Consider the following 17,829-nt stretch of genomic DNA (forward strand, 5'->3'; position numbering starts at 1 on the left):
TTCCATTTCCACCTTGGGGAGCACACCACTTTTCAATTTCTGCTCGATTTTTCTTCTAGTCTCCAACTGTACTTTTCCCTACCCCTAACTCCAAAGCAATAGTTTTGGCTTCTACCCCAGGATCTAGTCGTCTTATAGCACGTAGTTTCTCATCCATAGTCACTACAACATTTTTTCATATATAACCCATATCGCAATCTTTAATTAAAATACAATGGAGTGCACAAAACAACAGTCTGATAAACAACTGACAAAACAAAGAACACAGAGTTGCCAACAGAGCTGCTCTCTACGTGTGCTCATTGTTGTTTGTGAGCACTGAAAGAGGGCTTCTATGTCTCATTTGTTTTAGGAATTAGGTTTGACACGTACATACCTACATACGTACATACATACATCTTCGGTATAGACCGTTATGCCTTTCAGAATTCAGTCTGCAATCCTCTGTGGGCTGATTGCAGAAATGGTGTTTAGACGATATCTACGCTTAAACAATGTCTTAGTATGGCTGCTGCATTGCAGAGACATTAGTTATCACTTAGACACTGTCTAAAACTGGTGTTCAACCGACCATGTTTAAACACTGCCGAGAACACGGTTTAACCTCTAATGTGAGGAGTGAATCACAATCATACGTTATGTACCATGAAACACATAATTTCTGTTATCATGTTGAGACGATTCCCGGAAGAAAGGTTAGTCCGACAGCCTCTCTGTGGGTCGTCCGCTACGAAATTGCAGCAATACATAAAGGTGTGGGGAGGTACAACTTAAAATAAGATTTTGCTATTCAGGAGACTTGTTTCTTGAGACTGACAAAGGGACAGTCTGGTAACTGTCAACTTGGCTACAATTCTTGGCAACCGATATATTTTATTATACACGGGATAATTTCCATGGAATTATAGGTCACTTCGACTACATACATGTCAGAATTACTTGTCTCAATCGTCAGAGGGCTGTCACATATATCAACTAGGAGGGATTCACTCATATTTACTGCCAAGTAAGCACACATAGTAGTGACAACTAAAAAGTAGGTTGTATGTGTTTTTTTTTAAATAATCATTGTGGTAATTCAGATAAGTTTTTGGCATCTGTAAGATAGGAAAAGGCAAGTGGTGATGATGGTGGTGATTATTGTTTAAAGAGGAGGACTGGAGAAGAAGAGCCATTGCCATAATAAAAGCTCTAGTATTTGCCTGATATAAAAATGGGGAAGCTACGGAAAACAATCTTCAGGGTTGCCGATGATGCGGTTCGAACCTTTGGTCTCCAGAATGCAAGTTACATCTATATGGCCTATACAACTCATTCGGTTACACATTACTATTGTTTCATCTTCCCTTCGCCAAAGCTATTTATGAGTAGATTACACTCGCTGTAGCAACACTAATGAAAGCTGCACTTCCTCGTATGGTGGTGTGTCGCTTTAGTGTCAATAATAATATGAGATTTAATTTCCACCAAAAGCGAGATTCTTATGTGTGGGCAAGTCATGTTCATGCTTAACCATATTTGAGTAATGTGTAGGAAGACAACAGCTGACTAGCGTTTGGCATGCACACCGACGAATTTCATTGGTTGCAACAAGCAAAGAGTTGCATGACAGATACTTGTATCTCCATTTTCGAACCATTATTGATACTTTGAATGATGTCTAGTTCAACACCAGTTGAAGATTGTTTATGCAATGGAAGATTGTGCGCAACTTAGACGTTGTCTAAGGCTTCAAACTAGTCATCGTCTCTGCAATCGGCCGTGTGAATTTACCAAACGTCCTCACAATCCTCTATTTGTAACTAGTCCTGTGGCCTTATTTAGTTCTATACCTCTTATCTTTAAATCATTTGAAATTGAGTCTTGGTCTCCCTGTACTTCACTTACCCTCCATAACAGAGTCCACTATTCTCCTAGGTAACCTATCCTCCTTCATTCACCTCACATGACCCCATCACCGAAGCCGGTTTATGCGTACAGCTTCGTCCATTGAGTTCATTCCTAACTTAGTCTTTATCTCCTCATTTCGAATATCCTACTGCCATTGTTCCATCTGTTCGTTCCAGCAATAATTCTTGCTACTTTCATATCTGTTACTTCTAACTTATAAATAAGATATCCTGAGTTCACCCAGCTTTCACTCCCGTAAAAGCAAAGTTGGACTGAGAACAGACCGGTATAAAAATAGTTCCCTCCAGGAGTTGACTTCCTTCTTACAGAATACTGTTGATCGCAGCTGCGAGCTCACTGCATTGGCTTTACTGCACTTTGATTCAATCTCACTTACTATAATACAATCCTAGAACTCCGCCATTGTCCGGTCCCAAGTCCGGAATGAGAAAGGAGGAGGGTTTGCTGGTCTGGCACCCAGCTGTAAAATTGCCAACGCCGAGTGTTGGGCGGCGGGAAATAACCTGACTCCCTAAGGGGGCCAACGGCTTCGGGCGAATGAGCCCCTTTGGGTGGGGTGATGGTCCCCACAGTGGAGGAAATGCCACTGGAATCCATTATGCAGCGTCTGTTCTCCAGGTTAGGGGCGGCTGCACAAGGCGTCTGTACTCCAGAGGAGCGGCCTCATTATAACCTCACTGGATCACATCCAGAGTTGTAATTCGGGACCTAGTCCCACACAGGTGACACCTTGACAGTCAACCATGGAAGGTCTTTTAAGGAATACTCCACCGGCTGAACCAAGAGTTCAGAGAAGGCAGCATTCGGATACGGTGGGCTGCCACCTGAAAGATACCGTGAAGTCGGAGGCACGGAAATACCCCAGTACTACATACACGAATGAGACAAAATCAAGAATCAAACCAAAGCAGATAACATACTTCTCTACACACAACATAAACTCACTCATGCAAACCGGTAAACTAAAAGTGATCACCGACATAATGGACCAACACAAAATTCTTATCATGGGATTACAGGAAATTAGAAACACTGACCAGGATGCCTTGGAATCTCAAGGGTACAGACTTTATAAAGGTATACCCGGGAAGAGAGTGATGAAGAATGTCCCACAATTTGGAACAGGATTTTTGGTCAGCCTTAAAATAATAAACTCAGTTCAAGAATTCAGATCACAGTCTCCACGACTCTCAACGCTCACCTTAAAGGCATCTAATAAAATCTATACTATAATAAATGCCCATGCTCCCACTAATGATAAAAACAACTCCTCAAAAGACCAGGAGGAAACAGGAGAATTTTGGGACCTATTGGACCAGACCATAGATAACATCCCCAAACACCATATAAAATTATTAATAGGTGACTTCAACGCTCAACTAGGCAGAGAAAGAAAATACCGTGACATCATCGGAAAATGGCCAGCACACAAGAAAACAAATAAAAATGGAGAGAGACTAGTTGACCTGTGTAGAAACCATAATTTAATCTCAAAATCTACATGTTTTAAGAGGAAACCTCAAAAACTCAAAACATGGAAACACCCTGACTACACTAAAGGAGAATGGCAACTGGACCACGTCTGCATGGACAAATACCACCACAAAGAGATCTATAACGTCAAAGTCCTCCGAGGAATAGACACAGGTTCAGATCACTACGTAGTTAAAATTAAAATTAAACTAACTCCCCAGAGGAGACAACAAAAGCAAGCCCTTAAAACTAAAAGAAAAATAGATCCTACCCAGCTAATCAACAACAAAAATTACCAGAAAGCAACTGAAAAAATAAAAATCACAGACAAACTTGAAGACTTAGTACACAACCTTAAACAAATTGCAGAAGACCTAGCTCCAATTAAACCACGTAAAAAACACCAATGGTGGAACAGTGAATGTGATGAAACAGTGGAGAAAAGACATCAGGCATGGCTATTACATCAGTCCCAAAAGACAGAAATATCCTATCAAAAGCTAGTAAAACAGAGAAAAGAAACTACCCAAGTCTTAAGAAGAATAAAAAGACAACATCATAAGGACACCCTGCAGTTAATTGAAGAACAGTTCAGTAAAACTAAATCAAGGGACTACTACAAAACCTTCAGAAAGCAGCTCCAAAAATATGAACCCCCGACCCTACTGATGAAGGATGAAGATGGTAATGTGGCCCATAACAATAAAGACAATGCAGAAATTCTGGCTAAACATTTCAACAAGCTTTTAAATTGTGAGGAACCTACAGAACTCCTTCATTTGGACACCAACACCCCGATAAAAACATCACCAGAAAACATCAATCCCCCCACAATAAAGGAAGTCTACCAAGCTCTGAATAAATTAAAAAACTACAAAGCGCCAGGAGAAGATCAGACCTTTGCGGAAATCTGGAAATATGCAGGAACCTCAGCAAAAGTTGCCCTCCATCAACAACTTGTCTCTATCTGGATTAAAGAAGAACTACCAGAACACTGGACAACAGCCCTCATTCATCCTCTGCACAAAAAAGGGGACAAAACCGACCCTAATAACTACAGGGGAATCTCTCTCCTAGACATAACATACAAAATATTTTCAATAATCATCCTTAATAGGATAAGTTTACAACTTGAGAAAGAACTAGGAGAATATCAAGGAGGTTTCAGACCCTGGAGGAGCTGTCCTGATCAGATCATGAGTCTTAAGTTGATAATGGACTATAACAGGAGAAGAAACAGAGATATGGTGATAACATTTGTAGATTTCAAGAAAGCTTATGATTGCATCCATAGAGAATCTCTGTTTAAAATTTTAAGACACCTTGGACTACACCCCAAATTAATAAACATGATAAAATTGACTCTCACCAATACCAAGTCAAAAGTGAAGTTTAGGGGTGAAACATCAGAGACATTTGAAATTAAAACTGGACTGCGGCAGGGAGATGGGCTCTCACCACTATTATTTAACTGTGCTCTAGAAATGGTAATGAGGGAATGGTTTAGAAAATGTCCCCCCAAAATAAAGATTGGCCGAAAAATCAAAACAAATTGCCTGGGTTTTGCTGACGATTTAGCATTACTAGCAGTGGACATAAAAGAAGCAAAAACCCAGATATCAGAACTTCAAAACATTGCAAATAAAATTGGCCTCAAAATATCATTTGAAAAAACAGAAATTATGCCCCAAAAACCAACACAGCTAAAAGAAGTCACCATAAATGGTAATAAAATCAAAATAGTAACTCAGTTTAAATATCTTGGAGAAGTAATAACACATAACTTAAATGAAAAAATCTCAATCCAAGTAAGAACAAATAGATTAGCTAAAGCACAAAAATTAACATGGGATATCTACAAAAAGAAATGTCTATCAATAAATTCAAAAATAAAACACTACAACACAGTTATAAAACCGGAAGCTACATATGCAGCAGAAACACTCTTTTACCTGAATAAACAATCAAAGACTGACAGACTTCAGAAAATTGAAAGGAGGATTGGAAGAACCTGTATCAACAAAAAATATCAGAAAGATGGACAGTGGCGGTTAATACCTAACAAAGTCGTGTACAAAGAGCTAGAACCCATTACAGATACTATGCGTAAGAGGAGACTGGGATTCTTTGGACATATCATGAGGATGCAGGACTCAAGACTTCTGAAACAACTAGTACAACACAATCTCGTCTCAAAAAATACCACAACAGGATGTAAATGGATCAGAGAAGTAAGAGAGGATCTGAAGGAAATAGGCCTTACAACAGAAGACACCAAAAATAAGATAAAATTGAATACAAAACTCAAGAATACAAACCTCCGCTTTACCCTTACACAAAACAAACCAACAACACGCACATTTTCAACTGAGGAAAGGGCACGAAGATCGGAGCGTCTGAAGAAGTACTGGGAGGACCGCAAAGCCCGAACAATCCCTTCAAAGAGACCTGAACGACGGACTGACTAAAGTGATCCTATGTGGTCATAAAAGAAGAAGAAGAAGAAGAAGAATACAATCCTAGGAAAATATACCTGTTTCAGCTTTGTATTCCCAATCTGACATTCACTTCTTTTGGATTTCTTACCTGCTGACAACAATTTAGTCTTGGAAAGGCTAATTTTCATACCATACTCATTGCACTTATTTTTAAGTTCCAAGATATTAGACTGCAGGCTTTTGTCATAGGCCAGACTACTTACTACATTTCCACCTACCTGAATCCCTCCCTGCCGCTTTATACCTTTCAGCAGATAATCCATGTAAACTGTGAACAACAAAGGTGAAAGATTACAGCCTTGTCTAACCCCTGTAAGTACCTTAAGGGCAGAAGTACGTGAATAAAACGGAAATTTTGAAAAATAAAATATTTTGCTCTTAATTTGAAAAGCGCGCCTTCCCGAACAAGAATATGTATGATTTATATGCATTTTTATTTGATTTCACAAAGAAATTAAGAATAACGTGAAGCCTTGTTTTTTTGCCACGCCCCACGTTTTGAACACTATTGACATATTTAGTCAATCAATCATAATTTCTTTACTAATTGCACGAGGATCTTGTGAGATGGCTCATTTCAGAAGTTGGTGCTTCCCGCGTGTCGTGAACAAAAGACTGCACACGGACGCAGTGAAAGAAACGTGTTTGTTTTTGTTATTACATGAGGTAAACATACTCCAAAAGTTGTGAATTGTAACTCTTAGAACGTCTTTCATATAATGTATGGTATTTAAAACATGTAAAAATGCCACAAATTAAGTATTTCAGTAAGAAACAACACCATAAAGGCAACAAATGCACGAAAAATACACTGAATGTTAGTTCGAGTCCAGTGCAAGACAATAATTCATCTTCTAACCCCACAAATACAATAGACTCATGTGTTTCAAGTGCTTCAAAGAGAAAGATTAGTTATCATTCAGAGGAAAACAAGGAAGAAAATGATTGTTCTGGTGGCAGTGTAATATTAGATTTAGATATTATATCTGATTTCTTTCGGAACCATGTCATGTGTAAGTACTATCAAAATGTCAATTGTGTGAAGATTGTAGACGATGTAAATAGTAGAAGAGACCTAGCACGTAAAATCATACTAGTATGCAGTATTTGTAAATCAGAACATTCATCTATGTCATTAAGTGTGAATAGAAATAGAATATGTAAGGTAAATATTAGGTTTTCTTATGCAATGAGGTGAATAGGGAAAGGTAAGAAATCAGAACAGGTATTTTGTGCCATAATGAACCTGCCACTTCCATCAAAAACATTTGTCGAAGCCAACAATGTAATTTTATATTCATTGAAACATGTTTCCTTGGGTTGTATGGTAAATGCAGCTAAAGAAGCCAAGCTTCTAAATTACAATAGTAGTGATGTTGTTGTTGCTTGTGATGGAAACTGGCAAAAACGTGGTCATACATCACTGAATGGTGGTGTAAGTATAACATCTGTAGATTCTGGGAAGGTCTTGGATGTAGAATGCCTGACAAAGTACTGCCATGGTTGTGCTGTGAAAATAATTTTTTTGGGCCTAGTAACATGGAAGCTGCAGGTGCTGTGGCAATGTTCAAATGCTCTTGGTGTGAGCGAGGTTTGAGATATGTGAAGTACCTAGGTGACGGTGATTCCGAGGGAGTAATAAAAGTAAATGACCGTAAACCATATGGGGACAATGTTAAAATTGAGAAACTTGAGTGTATAGGCCACGTGCAGAAGAGGTTATGGACTAGGCTTAGGAAACTGAAGAAAGATTTGGGTAAGCAGAAACTTTCTGATGGTAAGATAATCAGTGGTCGAGGGAGGTTGCCTGATGAAGAAATTGATAAGCTGCAGCTGTATTTAGGACTTGCTATAAGAAGAAATACAGGAAATCTTCAAGCAATGAAACAAGCCATAAAAGCAACATTATACAAAATGTCAACAGATGAAGAACCAAGACATGACCTCCGTCCAGAAGGTGTGAATTCATGGTGTGGCTTTCAGAAAGAAAAGGCAGGAGGTCCTAATTACCACCACAAGAACTCACTTTCATTGGCTGTTTTGAATGCCATAAAACCTGTGTATAAGGGAGTTAGTGATGACACTCTGTTGTCTAAGTGTTTACATGGTGGCACACAGAATGTCAATGAAAGCTTTAATCACTGTATTAGGCAACGCATTCCAGAAACTGAATTTGTAGGCTTTAGAACCCTTCAAATAGGTGTATTGGATGCAGTGATATGCTTCAATGAGGGCATGATGTCAAGAAAATATGTTCTTGAAGACATGGGTATAAAGCCTGGGGCAAAAATGTTGAAGGCGATGAGGGGCTTTGACAGTGACTTTGTGAAAAAATCCCAAAAGCAAGTGCAGAATCCACTAAGGAAGGTAGAATTCAAAAAAGAAACAGAAAAAGGAAGAGAGAAGATGAGGAGAGCCAGCAGCAGGAAGAATATGGTCCTGGAATGTTCTGAGATAGGTGTGAGTGAAGCACAAACTTTGACTGCAGTTTCCCGAAAACTTTTTTTTTTTTTTTTTTTTTCACATTTAGGTACACATTGCTCCTATACTATTCTTCTTCTTCTTCTTGCGTTACGGCCTCTGTAGGACCACGGACAGCTCCTTCATGGATTGCATTTTCTTCTTGTCCTCCCAGAACCTCTTCATCCTTTCTCTTCTTCTCTCCCGCTCTTCTTCCGAGATATTCAGTATCCTCTTCTCTTGTCTACTCCAGTATTCTATACTATTCTACCTAGAGATATGAAATTTTGCACACTCATGTATGACTGTACTGCGATACTAAAACTCGAGAACTTTTAGTGTTGCTTCTAAATTGTGTTTTTTATAAACCTTGTTACAATATTTTAAAATTAAATTTTAATTTATAACTGAAGACATAAATATTTATCAAATGTTAACAGTCTAGAGTTTCAAGACTTTCATGCATCTATGAATGTGTGGTGATAATTGGGAAGCAGTGGTACCAGTACTTCAGTAGTAATGTGTACCAGCATAACGACATGTTTCAATAAGACCTTGAAAAATTTCTCATGTTCAAAAAATTCCTTACAAGAAACTAGAAGTCTAAATACTATAAATTGCAATCCATTAGGATCAGAAGGGCTTTGACTTGACATGGTAAAATTGGTGCATTTCTATCTTTCACGTTATAATAGATATTGTGAGAAATGTTATGGTAAGTTTCAGCATTATTTCAGTGGGCGCTCACGTACTTCTGCCCTTAAACCAAGAAGTCATTCTACCACCAGTTCTCACTGCAGCCCGATTGTCAATATAAATACCTTTGATTGATTTTATTATTAATCTGCCCATAATCCCATAGTGCCCCAATATGGCAAACATCGTTTCCCTCGGTATATTCTGTCATATACTTTCTCAAGATCTATGAAACATGCACATAAATGTCTATTCCTCTCGTAGCATTTTTCAGTTACCTGGTGCGTACTGAAAATTTGATCCTGACAGTCCCTCTGTGGTCTGAAACCACACTGGTTTTAATCCAGTTTCCTCTCAACCATTGATCGTACCCTCCCTTCCAAGATGCCAATGAACACTTTGTGCGGTATACTGATCAATGAGATACCTTGATAGTTGTTGCAATGCTTCTTGTTCCCTTGCTTATAAATAGGTGCAACTACTGCTTTTGTCCAATCAGAAGATATCTTACTAACACTCCATATTAATCTTATTTCTCTACAAAGCCATTCCTTCCTTGCCTTCCCACTATATTTCAACATTTCAGATCTATTGTCATCTATTAACAAAGTTTATTTACCATCCTTTCCACTTCATTAGGTGTAATTTAACCATCATCATTGTCCTCCTCCCCATGAGCTTGGTTGTTCGCAGCGTCACCAGGAAGTTTTCCTTTTATGTTGAGAAGATTTTCAAGATTTGTAGTGCTATTCCTGGACTTCTTGAAGGGTTTTAAAAATGTGGTTATGTTGTTATTCTGTTTGCCCTAAGACAACGACGAGTTCTTATCGTTCTGAAAGTGTCGCATGCCCCTTGTGCTAGTTCAAGGTTCCTTCCCTAGATGTATAGGCCTACTTTAATATCTTGGTGCCATTCTCTGTTAGAGCTATGACCAAATCATTAGTTCTAATTAATTTAATTTATCCATCAGAGGGTCTTTTGTCTTTCACCAGTTACCCAATGAATCTTCATCAGCATATCAGTTATGCTCAATTAATTTTTCTATTTCAATTCATCTAATCGTCTTCCAAGTTTCATCTGTCAGTCGTAGTATATGTACTATATTTCCTTACCTTATCATAACATGGTGAAGTCACGACAGACCCAGCAAGCCGTTGATGGATTAAAAAGTTGTTTTTAGGAAAAGGAACATTAAGTCGGATGGATATATCAGAAGACTAGACAATGGACTTTGATTGGGAAAACTGAACATTACGACATTAACAAACAAAGTGGAGGAAATTGTGGATGTGATGGAGGAAAGGAAAATAGATATACTAGGTTTGGCGGAGACTAGATGGAGAGGAGAAAGTAATAAAGAACTGAGGAATTGTTTCTGGCTGTACTGGAGTGGAAAGGAAGGGTTAGTGGAGTGGGAGTAGTAGTGAGAAAGGGACTGAAAGTGGAAGTTAAAGAAATAAGTGATGGAATTATAAAAATAAAAAATTTGTAAAAAGAAAGAGCTTGGAAGTACTTCAGGTGTATGCCCCTCGGGTAGGCTGCACTCAGCAAGTGAAGGAAGATTTTGAGGATCAATTGCAGAAACAGATAAATGGCCAGCACATTATAGTCATGGGAGATTTAAATGCCCAAAAAGGCATGGACGGGAGGGACTACGAGAATGTGCTGGGACCAGAAGGTTGGGAAAAGAGGAATGAAGAAGGAAAGAAATAGCTGGTGTTTTGCAAGAGAAATGGTTTGATAGTAGGAAAGTCATTGTTTAAGAAGAAGGAGAGCCACGAGATAACTTGGTATAGCAGGGATTGGTCACTGAAATCAGTTGTGGACTATATGCTCTTCAACTCTGATATGAAGAGGAACATCACAGATGTGAAAGTAATACCATCAGTGGCCTTAGAAAGTGACCAACAGCTATTGGTAATGAATCTCCGAATACTGAAAGAAAGAAAAAGTACAGAAGCCCAGGAAAGGAAACTGAAAGAGAAGGAAACCAAGGAAGAGTATCAAGAACTAATAAGGAAGACGATTCAAGGACAGGAGAGGTGATTCAAAAGTACATTGGTAACAGCTGCAGAAACAACATGTGGAAGGACTTGCGGAAGGAAGAAATGGAAGGAGACATCATGGTGGAATGACAGAGTGAAAGAAGCAGTAGAGAAGAAAAACAAGACCTTTCTCAGAGACAAGAGAAGAATATACGACCAAGCAGGTGGAAGCTAAAAAGGTGGTTGCAGAGGAGAGGTGGAAGTGGATGGAGAAGTGGACACAGATGATGTAGGAAGATAGCAAAGGCAATCAGAAAAATATTGTATAGAATGATGAGAGATAAAAGGAAGAGTAGACAGTGGAAGTGGACAGAACAGAGGATAAAAATGGTAACCTAGTGGAGAAAAAGGAGGAAATGAAACTACTCTGGAAGGAATACTTAGAGGACCTCCTAAATGTGGTTGAATTAAGTGAAGAAGATCATGTTCAGGGTATTGATGATAGGTGTGAGGAGAAAATAGAGGAGTTAACCTGGTCGGAAGTGGAGGAAGCTGTGAAGAGGATGAAACTGGGAAAAGCACCAGGGACAGATGAGTTAAGTGTGGAGATGATAAGAACTTCAGGGGAAGTGGGTACACAGAGGCTTTACAGGATGAAGTGGGTAGTGTGGCATGAGAAAAAAGTACCAGAAGATTGAAAGAAGGGTATAATAGTACCCATCTTTAAGAAAGGAGACAAAAGAAAATGTCAGAACTACTGTGGTATAACCCAGATGTGTCACTGTGCCAAGATATATGGATAAGCAAATAAGGAAGGCAGCGAATTCAGAGAAGAACAGTATGGCTTTAGACAAAAAAGGTCAACTATTGACCTCATATTCACAGTGAGGTAGCTACAAGAACGGCACTGTGAGTATGGAGAAGATTTGGTGATGGCCTTTATGGACATAGAGAAGGCATTATGATAGTGTCCGTAGGAATAAGATCTGGGAAGCTATGAGAGTAAAAGCAGTAAATGAGCAGATAGTGACAAGGGTGAAAAATATGTATGATGGAAGTGAAAGCTGTGTTGAATAATAACACCGTCCATACAAAAAGGTATGGACGGGAGGGACTACGAGAATGTGCTGGGACCAGAAGGTTGGGAAAAGAGGAATGACGAAGGAAAGACTGTCATTCCACCATGGTGTCTCTCTATTTCTTCCTTCCGCAGATCCTTCCACATGTTTTTTCTGCAGCTTTTACCAATGTACTTTTGAATCTTTCCCATTCCTCCTCTCCTGTTCCCTATGAGAATCAACACTTATATCAGTTGTGTTAAAGTCAGAACCGAAAGAACTGGATGGTTTAAGTTAATAAATGGTGTAAAGCAAGGAAGTGCCCTCTCAGCTCTACTATTTATAGTGGTGATGGATGATATAATACAGAAGATAGCACAGACCATTGGGGAGAGAAGAATGAAAGCAGTGTTGTTTGCATATGATCTACTGATATGGGGAAACAGTGAGAGTGAAGTGCAGGAACAGCTAAATGTATGGGAGGAAGTTGTGTCATCTTATAGAATGAAGTTCTCAGCACCAAAGGGGGAAGTGCTGGTAATGATACAAAACAAGAACCGAGCGTATAATGGCACGACATTAGCACGAAAGTAGTTGAAAAGAGCTGAAAGTTTTAAATACCTGGGAGGTGTAATTGAAGAAAATGGAGGAAACAGGATGTAAATCAATGAAAGAGGAAGGTGTGCAAATGGATTCTTAAGAGTGTGGGAGGATTGATATGGAACGGATGTACCACAGAGATGTAAAGGAATTATCTCCAAGACTTATTTTGTACCAATTTTGACATATGGATCAGAAATGGGGGTGATGAAAGAGAGGGATAAAGAGTGAAAATGAATTTTCAGAGGTGTCGAGTAAGTTTAACAAGAATGGGCAGAGTAAGAAATGAGAGAGTTTGGGAAATGGTAAATGAGGTACCCCTATAGGAAAAGATACATGAATCAAGGATGCAGTGGTATGGACATGTTAAGAGAATGGGAGAAGAGAGGATACCAAGAAAGATGTTAGAAATGAAGTTGAAGGGAAAGAGACCTCGAGGAAGACTGAGGGACAGATGGCTGAAAGGTGTAAAGAAAAGCTTCGAGGCAAAAGGAGGGAACTGGGCGACAGTGAAAGAAGAGGAATGGTGGGTGAACAGAAAATTATGGAGAGGAATACGTTCCAAGCAGACTCGGCTTGTGGTTGGAAACTGCTCCAGATGAGAGATGAGATATAATACGATTTGTGTCTTGTATATTTAAAATTTCATTTTGATGTGCATATAGTGGGCTTGCATATTAAAGCACTGCTGGCAGTAGAGACCTCATAATATACTTCCAGTCAACACAGTGATCACCAGACACTAAGTGGGCTGAGTGCTGGCTAAGGACAGACAAATATAATACTCCAAGGTCACTTGGTATGTCAACTTGGAAGAGCTCCCTCACTAAGTGGTCTCTGGGGTTGGCAGTATTTTAATTTGAAACCACTGTATGCTGATATACAATTATAATCATCCTCCTCCTTTGATCTCAGCTGCCTTGTGCAGGTATTTTGATCTGACACCATTTAGGGTGCCTGTATCTAAATTTTGGTGCTCCATTTTTCTCTACTGGATAGCAGAGAAACAGAGTTCTATTGGATGATGAATGGCTTGTTATTTATTAATCTTGTTGGGTAAACACCAAATGTATTATTATCAGAGATCTTTTACATGCTGACATTGTACGACATAGTGTGTTACATTTCTTTTAAATACCCTTCAAAGATCCAAATACCTCTGCTGGGTTTGAGTCCACGATCTTGGGATCCAGAGGTGAACACTTAACATCTGATCAACAGAGGGAGCTATATACTGTATTGACATAATATGTTAGATCACAGCAATACATTCATGAAACAATCTCTCTAATCTATGTAAATAAAGTTGTAGGGGGTCCGCTGTCTGTAATTTTCTGTGTTTTGCCAATTTTTCAGATATCCAATTTAGATCAACTCAAGACCGTATCAGTGGTTTTTAGCTTTCGTGTGTGTTTGTCTGTCTGTTCCACCATCACGGCGAAATGCCGGATAGATCTTGACCAAACTTTATATACAGAGTATGCCCATCCGGAAGGTTTAGATAAACTATGATTTAAAAATCGCTGAATAGACTGGGGGTTTATAGGGAAACGACAACAGTTTTCTTCCATTTTCTCTTACACTATAAATTTTTTGTAAAATCCGTGGACTATATGTGAATTGTCCCTTCATTTTAAAGAACTTTTGTTATGAGCATAATTTTGCTTATTTTTCAAAGAACGGAGAAAATTACTACTTTCTGCAGGTTTCATGCTCTGCATTGAGTGGCCGGCAGACCAACAACAAACCTACCGGTTACCATGGCAACGTCTCGGGCTGCTTGCCAGCAGGGAAGTAAGATAATGTCATTTTCGTCAACATTCCTATAAACTCGTGGTTCTTGGTTGTTCGTTGCTTATAAGGTGAGAGAGAGAGGTCATTGTGCCATTCTGTGGGATATTTGTGGAATACCGTTGGAGGTTACAATCGTCTTTGAATAGCACTAAAGAGGTGTTCATATTTGAACATTACTGCAGAGTGTAGCCCATGATTTCACACTATATGGTGTTTTCTGGCATTTGCTATAATTTTAACTGTATTTCTCTTCTATTTCTGTTTTCTGCTTTAATTTCTTGCCTCTTTAGGCTTAAGTAATAACACCATAAGTCATCATTTCCTATCTGTTTACCCAAGAGTCCCTGCACCTAATTTTCTCCTCTCTTACTGCCTCCTTGTATCCGTAACTCATATCATCACAGTTTAATGACGAACTTTTCATTTTACAATACATCCACTTGGTATTTACATATTTGTCCTATCCGGCTGTTCTCAGTTATAATCCTATTTTCTATTAATTTCAACTTTCTTAACTGTAATACTTTCTTCCTTAATTAGTCCGTATATATGCAAGTGCTAATCCAGAAACCTGGGTACACTTTCCTATGAGGAAAAATCCCAAACTGTTGAAATGTATAACTTTTCGGCCCCGGAACATATCGAAATATGGAGGCAATTTCAATGACGGTGCAGACCTTCGTTTTGGGGTAATTGGTAGCTAAACAGTAAGTCGTATCACAAAATAGATAGCACAATCGGCTTTCAATTTGGAGAGATCTACAACTTTGGTCCTATGTCATATTGTCGTATCTTGATCCCTTATACGTTAGATAAAGCTGCAATTTTCAATATTAAGTTAATGTTGTACTTTTTACACGTATATCTTATTGTTTATCGCACTTATAGGAAAGATAGAATCATCAAATTCGGTACACACATTGACATGACTAGTGACCATATGTCAACCAAATTTTATGATTCCAGGTGGAACATAAATATCTGGAAAATAAAGTAATGTTTGATAACTGTACCCAAATTTTACTCTGTTTAATGTTTCTAACTCAGTCTAACCCATAAATATAGGAGAAATGAGACAATTTAATAGGAACAACCATGTAGAACACTGAAAGAGGCGTCTGATGGCAGAATCCGGTCATTGATATGACGTACCGTTTAAAAGCAGTAAATCTTGCAATGAAGGTCTGCACTTATAAATGTGTCCATGCTGATCTGTATAAATAAATTTGTAGGGGGTGCGCTGTCTGTAATTTCATTTGTTTTGCCAATTTTTGAGATATTTATCTGATTTAGGTCAACTCAAGACTTTATCAGTGGTTTTAGCTTTCATGTGTGTTTGCCCATCTGTCTGTTTGTCCATCTCTTCCACCATCATGGCAAAACGACTGGATAGATCTTAACCAGACTTCATATATTGAGTATACTCATCCAGGGGAAGGTCTATTTTCTCTTATACTGTTGATTTTCTGTAAAATCCGTGGATTAAATGTGAAACGTCCCTTCATTTTAAAGTACTTTTGTTATGAGCATAATTTCGCTTACTCTTCAAATGACAGAGAAAATTACTACTTTCTACGGGTTTCATGCTCTGCATTGAGTGGCCGACAGACTGACATTGAACCTGCCGGTTAATATGGCAATGTCTCTGGCTGCTTGCCAGCAGGGAAGTAACATAATGACATTTTTCGTCAACATTTCTGAAAACTTGTGCTTGATATAGATGTTGATTCCCATAGGGAATCTGAAATATTTGTCCTGAATGAGCAAATTTATAATACCAATATAAATGGTCCGTTATTGGACATTATAAATTTTCCAGCTAGCTCATTCTTGGTTGCCAGCGTTTCGCCCTCGTGTGCTAGGGTGGGCTCATCAGTTGGTACCTAGCACACCTACCAATACGCTGGCTAGTGCATACCGTGGAGGCCACTGCGTAGGCTAACTGGAGCCACCGGCAGTGCCAATGCACTAAGAGACTTTGTCTCATCACTAAAAATTGATGCCTGCTTGGCCATCAGATGATATAGATGTTGATTCCCATAGGGAATCTGAAATATTTGTCCTGAATGAGCAAATTTATAATACCAATATAAATGGTCCGTTATTGGACATTATAAATTTTCCAGCTAGCTCATTCTTGGTTGCCAGCGTTTCGCCCTCGTGTGCTAGGGTGGGCTCATCAGTTGGTACCTAGCACACCTACCAATACGCTGGCTAGTGCATACCGTGGAGGCCACTGCGTAGGCTAACTGGAGCCACCATTTTCATGGCCGCTGACAGTGGGGTTCGAACCTACTATCTCCCGAATACTGGATACTGGCCGCACGTAAGCGACTGCAGCTATCGAGCTCGGTGGTTTATGAACCTGGTAGGGAGCTGTGTATTGACGAATCCATGATGTTGTGGCGTGGTAGGCTGATGTTTCGTCAATACATAAAGAATAAGAGACATAAATACGGCATCAAGCTGTATATGCTCACGGAGCCAGATGGAACAGTTATAAATTTTACTGTCTATACCGGGATAACAGATGACTTAGGTGGGAAAGGCCATGCTGCAAATGTAGTGCTCCATCTTATGCAAGGCCAGCTACATTCAGGACATGCACTCTGTATGGACAATTTCTGTTATAGCTATTCTCTGTCTGCTACTCTTCTCAGTAATGGGACACATTCTACTGGTACGCTCAGAGTTGGCAGGAAGGAAACACCAGCCAGCGTAGTTGAGAACGAACTAAAAGTTGTCTGCTCTTATGCTAACGGCATAGCCGTGGGAAAGTGGCAGGATAAGCGCGAGGAACGATTCATTTCCACAGAATATGAGCTTGACATGGTGGAGGTCAGCAACAAGAGAGGGGCCAAAAAATTGAAGCCTAAAGTAATAGTGGAGTATAATAGACATATGTCAGGCACAGATCACCACGACCAAATGATTTCCTACTATCCTTTTACAAGAAAAACAACAAAGTGGTATCGAAAATTAGGAATTCATTTGGTTGAAATGATATTATACAACTCCTACATGCTGTATAACAAGTTCTCTGTAAAGAAGGTATCACTTTACGACTTTCGACTGGCAATAATTGAGGAGTTATTACCAGCTGACTACAGGCCACCGTTTCGTAGGCTTCCAAAATCTCTCGCATCGTCTACAGGGACTCATTTTGCCAGTAAATGTGCAGCTAAGGAGAATGGACATAGACTGAGGAAACAATGCAAACAGTGTTACGAAGAGGGGCGGTGCAGGAACAGCATGTTCTACTGCAGCGAGTGTCCAGGACATCCAGGCTTGTGCCTTGAGAAATGTTTCATGGAATTCCACAAGAGACAGAAATAATTGACCACAAAGAATGGC

General features: G+C 39.3%; 1 protein-coding gene across 1 annotated transcript in view; it reads left to right on the forward strand.

Annotated features, from left to right (window-relative positions):
* LOC136857005 (kanadaptin) overlaps positions 1–17,829 on the forward strand; it is a 152,772-nt gene that overhangs the window by 22,623 nt on the left and 112,320 nt on the right. The window lies entirely within an intron of this gene.

Source organism: Anabrus simplex, chromosome 1 (genome assembly GCF_040414725.1).
Source record: "Anabrus simplex isolate iqAnaSimp1 chromosome 1, ASM4041472v1, whole genome shotgun sequence".
Lineage (NCBI taxonomy): Eukaryota > Metazoa > Arthropoda > Insecta > Orthoptera > Tettigoniidae > Anabrus > Anabrus simplex.